Raw genomic sequence first — 13,145 nt, 5'->3', positions numbered from 1 at the left:
AAATTTAGTTGAGCTTCGCATTGGGTATTTGGGTGTTAACAGTGCAGTGAATGGTTGTTATTATTAATATTACTACAATTTTCTGAAGTTGCTGTGGGAATATGAAAAGTCATCATTCTACACCCCAGTACCTCTCTTGTAGTAAGTGTTGGCCTGGCAGACTGCTGACTCATGCTAGCTCCTCTCAGTTTCACTGAAGATCCAGACTTGTGTCCCATCCAGGGCTTCAGATCCTACATGCTTTTGTGGCTGTCACTGCTGTACTCTGGGAGCACCTCCCCATTTGATCCTCCCAACAATTTCATGATGCAGGGAATTAGAATTATGCCCATGCTGTACATGAGAACCTAAAACATAAGTAGACCATGTAATTTGCCTTTGATTCCACACTGGAAGTCTGTGGGAGGTCAAAAGCTTAGCTCAAATTCCCCCATTGGAAGCAAGCGGTCTCACCGCTGGATGACCTCTTCATCTCTACAGCTACCTCCTTCAAGCCTACAGGGACCTCATCTTTTGCTTCTGTTTCTCAATCAGTGTTTTCACAGCAGAGCTCAGGCTTGGAGCTTTGCTTTGAGCTGCGTTACAGAGCACTGAACTGGCACTCAGTTAAGGAGATGACTGCCAAGCAAGCGGGGTCCAAAGCCTCTCAGCAGCCCAGTGGATGCCAGCCAACCCCAGCCACGTGGCACCTTCTTCCTGCACTTTGGGAGCAGGGAGAGGGGATTAGTCTTCCCTCCTTGCCTTCAGGTTGCCAGCAATATGGAAGTGATCTCACTCATGTCTCATGAGAGACCAGATCCCTTTGTGCATCCCCTCAGAGTTTAGTGGGTTCATTTAGGTCCAGCAGATGAACTGCTGTACCATACCACTGTGGTATGTACATGCATAATAATATGGTGCACAGAAGTTTTGAGATAAAAATCGCAGACTGTGGCTTGACCTATGTTAGAAGATAGCAGGAAGTGTTGAGTCAGGATCCCCTGCTCATTAAAACCAAGGTGACAGAGGAAACTCTTCCACTTGCCACCGTCTCTTCCTCTGAAAAGCCTTGTGATTAATTACTGATAGGTAGTCAGAAAAAAGACATTTCTTCTCTGCTGAACAACAGCTAGACTCTGTTTTCGTGCTAGTGGCAGAACTGGTATTATTGTTTCAAATCCTCCAAGAATACACACTAATTAATAGCAACAGTGAGTTCCAGAGAGCCAGTGCTCAGCCCTGACCCATTTCCCCAACACAAGGACTGTCACTGGAAGTTCTCCTGGGAGAGCTTAAAAAAGCCACAAACAAAACCAAGCCTTGGAAGTAATGTGTTGCAGAGATATGTTCAATGTCACAAGAGGCAAATATTATTTCTCTGGTGGTCTAACTGAGAGTCATTCTGGAGCTGAGAGACCATCACAAAAATAATCATATTCCTTTGAGATGACCTCCTTGTTACCTTCTTCCATCACAAGCAATTGCTAATAATCAGAAATCATCCTTTTTTGTTGTTGCAGTTGATTTAAAGGGCTAAGAAGAGTAAGGAATTTTGCTCCAGGCAAAGAAAGGTAGCTGGAGATTTACACATGTTTTCAGTGGAAGTACACTAAATCCGTATGTCTACATTTGGAAGCATTCTCTGTTGTTTTTGGACATGAAAATAATGAAGTTAAGCTTTCTTTTTTACAGAAAAATAAAGTCTAATGGAAGGAAATCAGTCCACAGAGCAAATTTTGGATATTCTTCTACATTTTTTCTGGATTTAAAGAACTTCGAAAGGTAGGTTAACTCCAGCCCAGAGGAGATAAAAAACCTGAAAGATTTTTATTCCACTTCCAACTAGCTAGGAGAAAATAGGGCTGCCTTGTTTCAGGTTTTTTCCCAATACATTTCCCAAATTCTTGTTTTCTCATATATTTTGGGACATTTTTCTTGCTTGATTTTTTTTCTTTGTAGAAGTGTTAAAGCTTATCACTATGTTCAAAAGTAGTCTGGGATCCTGCTGTCCCCAGACAAGCCTCAATAGCTTCACTTAAAACCTTCTGTTTAAGGGTTAGTCAACTGCGGGGTCTGCAGGCCAGGAAGAAAATATATGCAGAAGGCTTTTTCAGAAAGTACACCAACAAGTCAAGTTAGAGCTGAATTTAAGTTCTGTGAAATGAAGATTCAGACCAATAGAAATGTTTCCCTATTTAAGCATTCCAATGAAAACAATTTTGATTGGAATTATTCCCTTGCTGGGTTTGTAAGCCAAACACTGCATCATTTTGCTAGAAAAGAAGAGCCAGATTTGTTAGCTTCCAGAAAGTTTCACAGTCTATTTCCATTCTTTGTGTGGAGTGAAATACAAAAAGTATGGAATGACAAAAATTGAAATGCAAATTAAGTTTTTAAAATTATTTGCTGTGAGCGACATAGAAATGTAAATGCACTGAAAAATATGATCTCAGGGTTGAACATTTTTCCCTGCTTAATTTCAAATCAGAGAGGAATTTCTGTACTTTCGAATTGCATTTTACGGCTGATGTTTGCAATGCTCTCCCAGGTGCATAATACAAAGGAGCATTAATTATTTAACGATGTGTACAGGCAGTCCATGGGAACTGGGAGAGTGGGAAATAAGCAAGACAAGTGGAAAGAAACAAAGAGAACAACCTAATGTAAATAATGAAACTTGTAAAGTTCTGTCCTAAAAAATCTTCAGGATTACCATAGCAACAGAAGACAGGAGCATGGCATGGGCAGCATCTCCATCTTCCTCAAGACAGCTGCTGCTGAAGGGAAGTGAGCTTCTGAGATGAGCTTTGCAGAAGTTTTTTTTTTGGGGATCCTTTGCCTAGGAGGCTGGAATCTGTTCCCTTAGATTCAGGTGCCTTCCAGGAGATGCATAAACATCCCTTCTGGCTCTCGCTCCATTCATTGGCAGAGCTTGGATCCTACCCAGTGACTGCTTCCTGGAAGAGTACCGTCTACACCAGCCCTGAGGAATGATCTTTCATACCTACTCCAGGCTTAAAGCCAAAATAGAGCTTCACAGCATGTAGTTTCTGTACTTAGACCATAAATATCATACCAATGCCCTCTCTCAGACCTCAGGCTATAGCTAAGCTAGAGTTTGGGGGACCAAATCAGAGAGGACTGGAGAAGGTAAGGTTCCAGCAATGCCACAAGACCCTGCAGTGGCAGGAACTGATTTTAGGAGTTGCATCAGGATGTTACTTGTGTTACTACATGGGTCTTGAAAGCCAACTCTGTAGATAACATGGTAAGTCACCATGGTAATGAAGCAATTTCCATTTAAACAATCCTACAGGTTAGTGCAGCTTCCACTGAAATTGCCAGGGGCTGGGTTTTTGTCTTCAGTGGAAGAAAGTCTAGATCTTTATTGCTTCATAGCATATTTTCATACATGCTGGAGCTTGGGAGAATTAAATAATTCATATACCAAGTTGAAATAATAAATAATCAGTGAGGGGGCTTAAAATTCACAGTACATAAGGAAAGATGGATCATTATAGCTTATTATAAATCTCCCCTTATAGCCAGGCCTTGGGGTTCAGTGCCATAACATAATAAAGCCAGTGAAACTGTAATTAAACTCTGCTTCCCCAGCCCCTTGAAATTCAGATGGGAAAAATGCAGGAAGGGGATATGATTCAAATGGTGATGGGAGGGAATGGTAATAACAGAGAGTCAAAGAGAGGTCATTCTGAAACATACCTTGGGGACAGCAGGTGTGGTAATAAATTAACTGTATATACTTTTTCAAGGCAGGGCAAAAGAGACACTGAGGAATTCCAAGGAAGAGTAAATTGCACATGGCAGAGTCTGCCAAGCAGTAACCTGCTGATTTAAGGTCCATTCTTGGAGGTGCTCCATGCGCAAAACATCTACAGACAACTGAACAAACGGGACCAGACTTGTTCTTGCACTGCTGCCCCTTTCCTATGCTGGTGCCTTTCCAGCATCGTGCATTGATCTAACAGGGACTGAGATGGCTCACCTGGCTGATGAAAGGCATTGAAACACAAGATGCCCTTGGAGGAGTTTTGAATCCTTGTCTCCTTCCATAAATACACTGAAATAATAACGGTGCCACCTAACCAATTTAGTGGCCCATGGCTGTGGACTTTTCTAGAAAATGGCCCTTGGGGAACTGCAGTAGTCTGCCCTCCCCAGCTAATCCAGGCACTAGGGGATTTCATCCCTTTCCCTCCCTTATCAAGGAGGGTAACTCAAGGGATCAAGGTTTTGAGGTACAGTAAAACACACTCTGCCCTCCTGTGTGCCCTCATCCTGACAGAGAGGAGTACAAAAACCTGATGGTGCAGACACTTACAAAGACCTAAGACTGCAGTAGTGTGATGTTTTCACCCAAGACTCAGAAAGACTCAATGATGCACACAAATAGGCTCATTACTGCTCATTTCATCCTGCTCCAATGTTTTATAAACTAGGTATTGAAAATCAATGTATGAATTGCACCATTTTGAAAATTGTGTGGAGAACACCTGAACAATCAGGAGAAACCCAATCCAGCATCAATAATTGCTGAACAGACAGTTTTATGGCTACGGCCTTAAGGGTTTGGAACAAAAGAAAAGATTTTACTTGTAACAGTTGCTGCAGTTGAATGTTAATCACCCCAGACTATGAAGTTTTGTTGACATTTGCAGGATCTGAAATTACATGACCTAGATTCTGCATCTCCTTTTTCTCATCTCAGAAGTCCAGCGTTGAGAAGCAGATCTCTATGACATTTAAATAATCTGCAATTTATACAAAAGAATGGGAGACTCAATAGACAGCTTTCGACATCACATTTTTTGGTAGGAAGTTTTACTCTGCACTCCCTCTTTTAATCCTGTATCCGTATGTTGAAAATGTATGAAGTTTTGTGTATGCAAGGATGGTAGGATTGAATCTTAAATGGAAATCAGAGTGCTTTTCCATCTCTTCTCCCCCAGTGTACATTGTTTATATGGACGCCACGGTATACGCAAATATAAAGATAGTTTTCTACTTGATAACATTTACAAAATACGTCTCAGCTGAACTGATATACCTGTCTGGATTTCTGGAAATAGTGAATTTTATAGTGAAACAAACTCAGCTAACCTTCTCTAAGAGCTACATTTTGCTTTCAGTCTGAAATATCAGTAGTTTGCTTCAGTTCTCTTGGAGAGAAAGAGATTATTTAACATTTTTTGTCCAGTCTCTTCCTGCTGAAGTATGTAAGGGGTTATGAAAAGAAATAAATTCTCTTTAGTTAATGGATTTTACCTGGGAATTAATGGGAGAAAGATTAGTGGTCTTGCTTTCTAGGTACAGCTTTAATTCACTATCAAGGGTTGGTAGAGAAATCAATAGTCATGACATGCCTTGGATATTCCTGCCTGAAGAGGAAGAGTCTGTGCCTATAAGGTATAGAAGAACTATGTTCTTGAGGAATAGCTGATCATCTTCATATGTGTCAGTAGTAGAGATGACCTCCAGATCCAAGCAATAGCACAGCACATCTTATCACAGAAATGGAGGTTGTATCACAAGGACAGGGAGTAAGAAACAGCTTGGAAAAAGAGAGAAAAGGAAATGGTTTCTCTATGTGGTTAGATAGAGAACAATATGCAAGAACTAACTGGAGTACAGGTTCAAAAAGATGAGAAAGAAAAAAACCTTGTCTCCAACTCAAACTAGGAAACCCAGAAAGTAGTTAGGACTGGCCAAAAGAGGAGAAAAGTCTTAGAAAAATTGACAAGGTCTCCTGCAAGGGGAAGAGTAGAGTAGTGCAGCTACTTTCCAGGAGGAAGAGGGGAAGCTTTTATTGAATACAGATGAGATTCCTGAGGTATGGAGGTACAGTCCCCTGGCAGTGATCTGCACTGGAACTGGTGAGATCATAGAAGCTTCATTGCACAGATCCTGGGAGACACTGCAAATGAGAGGAGGGTTGTGTCTCAGTAGCAGAGAAGTAAGATGCTGAGGAAGATAGGTGAGCGATGTAAGGACAATCTTTTAGGATTTGTAATGTTGGAAGGGAAGGAAAAAGAGGAGACACTTGTTATCACAACTCATGTTACTGTTACGGGGCCATATGTGATTCCAGGCGAGAGAGAATGCTTGAATACTTACTGATTTGAAGTACTAAAGTGTAAGATGTTTAGCAGTTACCACTTCTGACCAGCTTTCATTGGATAACACAACTGTCTTCTCCTTAAACATCTGTTTGCAATATGGGAACACAAGTGGCAAATCTTAATTAACACTGTAAATTGGTTATCTGAACACTCCTGAAGGTCCATAAAATCATGATGATCCAAACACAAGTGTTTTTTTCTTTTTTGTTTTTTTCTTTTTTTAAGACATTCTGTGTGAAGAAGCACCTGTGAAGCATAAACATTTCCCAAATGTAAAGAACAGGAAAGAAATAGGAGTTGATAACCATGAATGTAAGTTGCAAGTTTTAAAATATAAGTAGTAGATAGAAAAAAGCTAAAGAATCAGTAGAATAGCAACAATTGACAGGACTACAAATGATAAGAACAAACATTTTAGGGGAGAAAAAAAAAGCCAAGGTCAGGTATAAGTCATTTACTGGCTACAGATGTAAAATCATGTAATAAGTAAATACAAAATTATAAATAGTAATGCAAAAATGTTCAGCTGATATTTCTGCTCTGTATTTGAAGGACACAAAACTAAGAAGAAAACTCTAGCCAAAGCGATGTTGGGGATGAAATAGAATTTTTACTATCCATATCAAAAGAAGCTATGAAGTGACTTTTAATAACAGACTTCTTCAAATAAACAAATCAAGAAAATAATTTACCTTTAAGAATCGAGAAGTGCTGAGGTGAGAATTACCCTAAACCTCTGTGGTTCATCATGGTAAATAAGGCAACACCATATCATCACAGAGTCCTGTTGTGATTCCTATAGTAAGAGAGAAAAGGGATAAACCAGAGAAGACCAATCAGCCTGATGTTCCTTATGGGCCAGACAGTGAATTCAGGACTCTGTCAATGAAGAGTTAGAGCTTAAGAAGGTAAATGACGCCAGGCAATATGGTTTTAATGGAAGGTACATCTTGTTAAACAAGTCCGTTATCTCTTTTTGATAAGATTATAGGTTTGGATGATTAAGACAGCTGTGCTGAGGTGGTACCTTTGGATTTCTCCAAGGCGCTTCACTTAATACTGCCTGACACACTGATTAAAATCTTGGATTAAAAGGAATCAACGGGGCACAAAATAGATAGATGAAAAACTGGATGACTGACAGACTTTGCAATGGAGTTGTTAATGTAGCTGTTCCTGAGTGAGGCCATTAGTACAGGACTTGTCTGGGCACTGGCTCTTGGTCTGATACCATATGATTGATGTTTTCATCACTGATGTAGCAGGTGATAATAAATATTTGCTGGTTAACACGTGTTGTGAAAAGGATGATTGGAAATGTCTGCTTTTTTAGTTTTCATCCAGAAAATTAAGTCTCATAAGGCCTAATCAAGGTACAAGGACAGGAAGGAAAGAAAATGTCTCCATAGGGGATATATGAAAAAAGAGAGTATGTTTATAAAAGCCAGTCAGTCACTGAAGGGAGCTGCTCCGGTGCTGGCCAGACCCACAGCAGAGCAGCAGATCTCAGCGCACAGGGGGTTTCCTGAGGAAGGGAAATGCCAGGGGAGTGGACATACCCGTCAGGAGCCACAGGTCTGGCGGGAGGTGCTGACCAGACCTGGGTGCTGCCAGAGCCATGGCGGCCACCCCCACACCCACACAAGGCAGCCCAGGGAGCCCAAGCGGCCAGGAGTGCTGCGACCAGAGTGGGCAAACGGCATGGGACGGCAGCCAGGGCAGGAAGGGCACCTCTTCGAAGGAGGGGCATTCCACTGGCCGACTGGGACACGTGAAGCACACCTGGCACCGCTCTGTGGCAGGTCAAGGTCACCCACCCTACCTGACCCTCAAGGCAGAATGGTGGGCGCTCGTCTGAGAGCAAAGGCTGCAGCTCTGGCTGGGGGCTCTGCACCATCTACCCCAGTGATGACTGATGCCTCCACCCAGACGGAGCTGCTGAAGGGAGGGCTGCAGTGCAGACCTCAGGCTGCAGGAACCACCTGGACCTTTCTCCCAAGGTGGGGATAGGCAGCAGACCTGCCTGCAGAAGGTGTGCCCAGGGGGAGGACCTCCTGCAGTGGTGGCTTGAGCTGCAGAAGGCGGTGAGAAGGCTGAGAAACATCAGGGAGGCTGAGAAGGAATTAGATATCTGGTTCCAAGTGCAGTCTGCAGTGAACCCACAGCCCATGGCCAAACAGCCAAAACCTCCCCCACTGGCACACACAGAAAGGAGGGGGGAAAATAATGCAGCAGAATGGAACCTTGTGATGGCAAGGACCAGCGGGAGGAAGATACTTACCACAAAGCCAGAGGTGCCCTTGCAGAATCGCTTCACTGCTCTGCAGACTGAAGAGGAAAGACCCACCACATCAGGAGAGACGCTAGTGCTGAGTAAGGCAGCCCAACCTGCCAGGAGGCCTGCATGAATGAACAAGGAGCTCCTGAACAAACTGAAACACAAAAAGGAAGCCTACAGAGGGTGGAAACAAGGGCAGGTAGCCTGGAAGGAATACAGAGAAACTGTCCGAGCAGCCAGGGATCAGGTTAGGAAAGCCAAAGCCCTGATAGAATTAAATCTGGCCAGGGATGTCAAGGGCAACAAGAAAAGCTTCTATAGATACGTTGGTGATAAAAGGAAGACTAGGGAAAAAGTGGGCCCTCTCCAGAAGGAGATGGGAGACCTGGTAACCCAGGATATGGAGAAGGCTGAGGTACTCAATGACTTTTTTCCCCTCAGTCTTCACCGGCAAGTGCTCTAGCCGCACCACCCAAGTAGCAGAAGGCAAAGGCAGGGACTGGGAGAATGCAGAACCACCCACTGTAGGGGAAGATCAGGTTCAAAATCATCTAAGGAACCTGAAGGTGCACAAGTCCGTGGGACCTGATGAGATGTATCCATGTGTCCTGAGGGAACTGGTGGATGAAGTGGCCAGGCCACCCTCCATCATATTTGAGAAGTCATGGCAGTCTGGTCAAGTTCCCACTGACTGGAAAAGGGGAAACAAATCCCCCATTTTTAAAAAGGGAGAAAAGGAAGACCCAGGGAACTACAGGCCGGTCAGTCTCACCTCCATGCCTGGCGAGATCATGGAGCAGATCCTCCTGGAAACTATGCTCAGGCACATAGAGAATAAGGAGGTGATTGGTGACAGCCAATATAGCTTCACGAAGGACAAATCATGCCTGACAAATTTGATGGCCTTCTACGACAGGGTTAATTAAACATTGGAACAACTACCAGCAAAGGTGCTGAACTCGCCCTCACTTGAAGTCTTTGCAAGGAGATTAGTTATCTATGGGGGGTGGAACTAAATGATCTTCAAGGTCTCTTCCAACCCAAACCATTCTATAATTCTATGATACTTTCTTTGCACACAACATTGGGTGGTTCGTTAACAAAATATTGCATCCAATTGAGCTGACCGTCCTTCCGTACAGATATGGAAATAACACAAAAAGTCCAGAAGAGGCCAAAACATTAACTGGGAGCTAGGAAATGAGCCTTCCTTTAGAAGGATTAAAGAGCCCAATCTATTCAGGTTACTCAAGAGAAAGTGGGAATGAGGGATTTGGTCCTACCTATGTCCCTGGAGATTGTTAAGAACAGACATCAAATACATCAGCAGTTTAGCTAAAGCTGATCCCTTCCTGGAAAAGATGAACCAAGAGACTTCTCAGGGTTCCTCCCAGCCTTGTCTGCTATTATATTGTGACATGACGGATTATAAATTAGAAAAAAATGGCAATGTCCTTGTTGTGAGATAATTTAAACATTGGAGCAGCTACCAGCAAAGGTGCTGAACTCACCCTCACTTGAAGTCTTTACAAGATTAGTTATCTCTATTAAACACATGCTTAGTGCAGTTTTTTAGGAAGAATGCAATGGCCTATGCCACCCTGCAGGATCCTGGTGACCCGCTGCCCTCTGGCCTTGCAACCTGACTGTTAATTTACAGAATGGGAATATTTCTGTCAACATATATTTGCTACTTAGACATCCACGTCTGACTTTTTAGGCAATACCTGAGCATCTCACTGTCTTCTATTATTTTAATATTACAGTCTTGAGGTTAAGTCTCTTCATCGTGCTTCCACAATATACAACACTAGCTTCACAAAGTTACCTTTGAAACTATAAATCTGGACTTTTCTGGGGGCTGAGGTAATTTAAAAAGCCTGATGGGGTGGCAAAACTTTCAGCTGTAACTTCAGGCTGCTCTGTGTATCCCCTGAAGTCTCGGCCACATCTCTGTCACCCTCCGTGTCTGGCTTAGGACTTCTTGTAAGATAGTATTGCAATTTTCTTCCAAAATGCTTGTGTCAGGGAAATCTTGCTACAGCTAGATGATTTAAAGTACTTTCGACCTTTTACTTGGTAAAATAAAGAGCATAATGTTAGAAGTGAATCCTCCTTATTTAATTGAAGGGTGAATAGAGTGGTGGTTTGGGTGTAGACCTAGGGCTCAGCTCTGTGCTGTGAGGAGGATGAGGAGCTGCAGCCAAACTACGGCTCTGCACCTTGCAGCCTCTCGTGTCCCTGCAGTGGGCTGCCACAGAGAACCACTCCCAGTTGTTCTGGTTTCGCATTTCTTGTACCCATTTCTGTAACAAAGGCTTATCTTTGACATGTGAAGAAATGCCATTCATCTTTGGTAAAATTCCAAGAAACTAAGTGTGTTGGAAGAAAATTAATATGCCTTTGCTTCTGAGCAGTAATGTAATTATTATAATACCATCTAGTTTCATAGTTATAGCTTACTACATTATTTACTGTTTATAAAGCAGGTTGGAAGTAAAGTGCACACTTTTATTACTTTGCAGAACCCAATGATCAGAAGTATTCTTACAGTCTAGTTCCAAGAAATAATTATCTGGGTTTGGTTTGTTTGGAAAAAACTCAATCCTAAATTATTGTTATTTTTGCATCAAAATATTTTCTCTTCTTCTTGTGCTTTATTTTTTTTCAAGTGATATCCCAAGCAGTGTAATCTTGTAATAATTTAGAAATATGGCAAGGTTAGACTGTAGGACTAAGAAAAACATATGGCAGGTTTGGATAATGTCACAAATTATGATGCGGAGAATACAATAAACAAAATTCACTCTCTCTGCAAAGACTGTTTTGCCAGATTTCTTCATAGGAACTCCTGCGACTGAAATATTACTGTGGGTACCAGTACTGATTTATGGGACCAGCAGGCTAGGAGGGACCATTTTCTTTTCAACGCAGTTCCACTTGGATTTTCTGACTCAGTGAGAAAAGCCAGAACTGTTATATTATCATCAGTCTTTTGCCTTTTTTGTGTGTCTTTGTACCAACATTTTTCCCCTTAGCACACAGAAGATACGGCACACGGCTGTTCAGTTAGTAAAGTTTTTTAAAAGAAAGGATGCTGGCAAATCAGTGTGCATGCTCATTTTGTTTTCTGAATTCATTACTAGGTCTCTAAAGGCAACTTCTGATTTATTACTCCAGGAATAATTATTAGAACTATTAAGTCTTTTGGTGCCTGGTCTCCTGCTGATAATGTTTCTATTGTAAACATCTTAAAGAAAAGTTGATAACTTAGTCTGTTGTATACTAAAAAACCTCATTCCCACTGATTTCGATGGGAGCAGGGTAGCATCAGTTGATTCCTACTGATTTCAGTGGGATGTTAGGAGCCGTCTAATTAGGAATTAGAAACGTAAATACTTTGTTATAGCAGGGGCTTAGGGAGTAATAAGATGGATTTCTGTTCTAAGCTAGGAGCTCATCAGCAGGAAATAACTAAGGAAAGGGAAAACTTGTGTGTAACAGTCAGATAAAAGCTGAGCGTGAGCCACAAAAATGATACAGCTGTGAAGAAGGCAAAGGCAGTCCTGGAGTGTCTCAAGGAAAGTATTTCCAGCAGGAAAGTGTTAAGTTCTGCTGCATACTGCACAGTTCTCATCACCCATTTGCAAAGGATGATGAATTTATGCTGCAGCAGTCACAGAGAGAGGTCACAGCAGTGACCAGGGAAGGGAGAGTTCATCAACTGAAAAGAGTCTAACTGAGCTGGGGGCTTGTCTGGTCTCATAGAAGGAGGAGTGAGAAGGGATGTGGCTGTTGGCTATAAATACACCAACAGGTGAACACCAGGAAAAGATCAGAATGAATTAATTTGAAGGATACAGCTAGAACAATTAGGTACCCACTGCTTATGGATAAATCTGGGCTAGAAGTTAGAAGAATGCTTCTAATTGTTGCTGCAGGGAGATTCTGGAAGACCCTCCAGTAGTTGTAATGAGGACAAAAATCCCTCCTCCTGCTACTCTTTTAAGTTGAAATGTGATCAGCTTATAGACCGAAGTCCATGATTTGTGGCAGTTGGGGATGAGACTTGGCCCAGGAGATCCTTCCAGTCTTCTGTTCCTAGGGGATGTTCAGGATTGTTTAAACACAGGATTGTTCTCCTCAATGTCTCAAGGAGGCAGGGACTTCCACTGTGGGCTAATTCCTGTCAACATTTTGTATGTGACAAGAAGAGCCTGGGTCACAACAAAGTCTGCCACCACCTCCAGTGTGCCCAGTCCAGGGAGATCTCCCATTTTTCTGGGGTACTGAATCATCCCTGAGGATGACAGAGGAAAGCTCAGGAATGTAAATAGAGGCCAGTGCCATTTTTGAAAGTCTCAACAAAGTTGCTGCTGCAAGAAGTAGCACGAATGAATGAAAAATGAGGATGAAGCCAGTTCTTTCACAAGAGATGGGGAAAAAAGAAGTCTGTCCTGCATATCCCTTTGGGACTATTTATCCGGTAAAAAACTAGCGTTTCCTCTCACTATTTATTACTGCTTGTTCCTGAAATAAGAAATACTGAATCTGGAGCTGATATAAAACTTCATGTGCATTAAAACAGACCTGCTGGTTTTTGTTCTGTCATTTTGGGAACGTGTCACAGAGTGATCAGGTCAACCCTGGCTCCTGGGCTAGCTTGCTCAGCTTGAGAGACCTGTGTGTGCCCAGAGGGAGACTGCTTATATCTTAACGAGCTGAACATAGCTTGTGAAATCTCATCA

This window comes from Grus americana, chromosome 2, assembly GCF_028858705.1.
Source record: "Grus americana isolate bGruAme1 chromosome 2, bGruAme1.mat, whole genome shotgun sequence".
NCBI lineage: Eukaryota > Metazoa > Chordata > Aves > Gruiformes > Gruidae > Grus > Grus americana.
This window is presented reverse-complemented; position numbering follows the sequence as displayed.